The following is a 2,017-nucleotide window of genomic DNA, read 5'->3' as shown; positions in this document are numbered from 1 at the left end:
AGATCCGGCCTTCCCACCTCGCCACCAAGGTCCGCCGCCGTCGCCCCTGGGTCGGCGCCGTCGGCCACCTCGTCGTGCACCTCCCGCCGTCGGCCACCTCCCCATGCACCTCGACTCCGTCGGCCACCTCGCCGGAGTCTTCAGCCCGCATCGCCGCATAGGCATTTATGGCAAGCGATCGAGCCGGTTTGGTCGTCACGCTCGTGTACACCACCATGTCGCTTGACATGCGGGTGAGGTCGGTCAGATATGTGGTAAATACGCTTTTATACGACTATCAACCCATTTTGCAACAATTAGTCTGTGAAGTGGTACTGATATGCAAAACTTTTTACTAGTGCCAATGAATTGGTTACATAGATTCGCCCTACAAGAAATGGACCCTTCCGGTAAGTTCATGAGCCAATTCCTCACATTGGACTTGAGCGCCAACGGGAAGTAGTTGGCGAACACCTTCTCATCTCGTACCTTGGCAGCCTGTACTGCAATCATGTAGATGTTGAAGAACTCGGATGGGCTGATCTTGTCGTAGCTCGTGGATGAACGCCATGCAACCTATCTCATAAGGTATGTTGTCGGGTACCCCAGGCATAGGATTCTCGATGGATGGGTCTGTACGACCGTTTGATTGGCAATGCATGTCCCGCCGCCTCTTGATGGTGGTGCTGGCGACATTCTTGCACTTGTCCTTCAAGACCTCGCATTGATCTTGCTTTTGCTTATGGCCCGTCGATGCATAAGACACTTTGTACTGCAAATTTGTCTGTCGGGAAGGTTGTTGTTGTTGTGGGGCTGACTGCATCGTGGGTGCTCCACCTGGGTCACGTCTGGCAGTGGGCCCATCCCGAGCCGCAAGGCACGCTCGCGAGGGACCCGCCACCTCCAGCTTGTCGCGGTTCGCACAGCTCAACAGGAATTGTCTGGTCACCCTTAAGTCTTCCATCTTCTCCAATGCGGGCTGAAAATTCCGCAAGAGCTGGGCCTGCACCAAAGCTTCCTCCAAGATCTTGGGCATGGAGCGGCACGAGACACGGGCGGCGCTCTTACTCCTGACGTTTTCAGGAGGAGTGCTCTCCCATCATGTCACACAATACATGTCCTCACCGGGAGGTTGTCGATGAGCTTGGCCCGCAAGCCCTAAGAATGGCGCGCTATGGTCTTTTCTATGCGCCACCCAGGTTCATAGCCCCACGGGTGCTGGTCGCGGTTGTCTTGTGAGAGGCGTTGTGGAGGTCCCGTCATCGTCGTTGTTATGCTGCATTCACCGCCTTCGCGGTGTTATCCCTAGTCGCCGTTGGCACGTCTCGCGTCGGCATGATGACGGGGTATGGGTCGCGGATCACGGAACTCCGTGTAGTGTTGTGTTTGCGCTCACCAGTACGGTGAGAACGATGGTCGCCCCCGTTTGTGTCGCATGTAGCTGCTTGTGATGTCAGCTTGGACGAAGAGAGGACAGCCGCATATGTGCCCTTGGCCTTTTGGGGAGCCATTGGCAACGATGAAGATGCTCATGAAGACACGCAGAAGTTGGCGAGGGTGCCACTTTCACCAGAAGTTCCACCCTAAACAACAAGTAGGAAAGCAAGCTCCTCGCCTTCCTATGCGCAAATGTTGATGTGTTTGCCTTGCAACCATCTAACATACCCGGTGTTCCCATGGAGGTGATCGAGCACCACCTTGTCGTTTGTCATCATGCACGTCCAATCAAGCAGAAGGTCTAGAAACAAGCCCTAGAGCGGCAAGAGTTCATTCCCTAAAAATCAAGAAGCTGGAGGCAGTAGGTCTGATTAGAGGTATGATCCACCCCATGTGGCTGGCAAACCCAGTGGTGGTTCATAAGGCGAGCGGGGAATGGAGGCTTTGCATCGACTTCACGATATTAATGAACCTTGTCCAAAAGACCCTTTCCCCCTGCGACGCATTGATAAAATAGTGGATTCATCTGCTGGTTGCGACATGTTATCATTCCTTGACGCCTACTCCGGCTACCACCAGATTTTCATGGTTCACGAAGACG

Source organism: Hordeum vulgare, chromosome 6H, assembly GCF_904849725.1.
Source record: "Hordeum vulgare subsp. vulgare chromosome 6H, MorexV3_pseudomolecules_assembly, whole genome shotgun sequence".
Classification (NCBI taxonomy): Eukaryota; Viridiplantae; Streptophyta; class Magnoliopsida; order Poales; family Poaceae; genus Hordeum; species Hordeum vulgare.
This window is presented reverse-complemented; position numbering follows the sequence as displayed.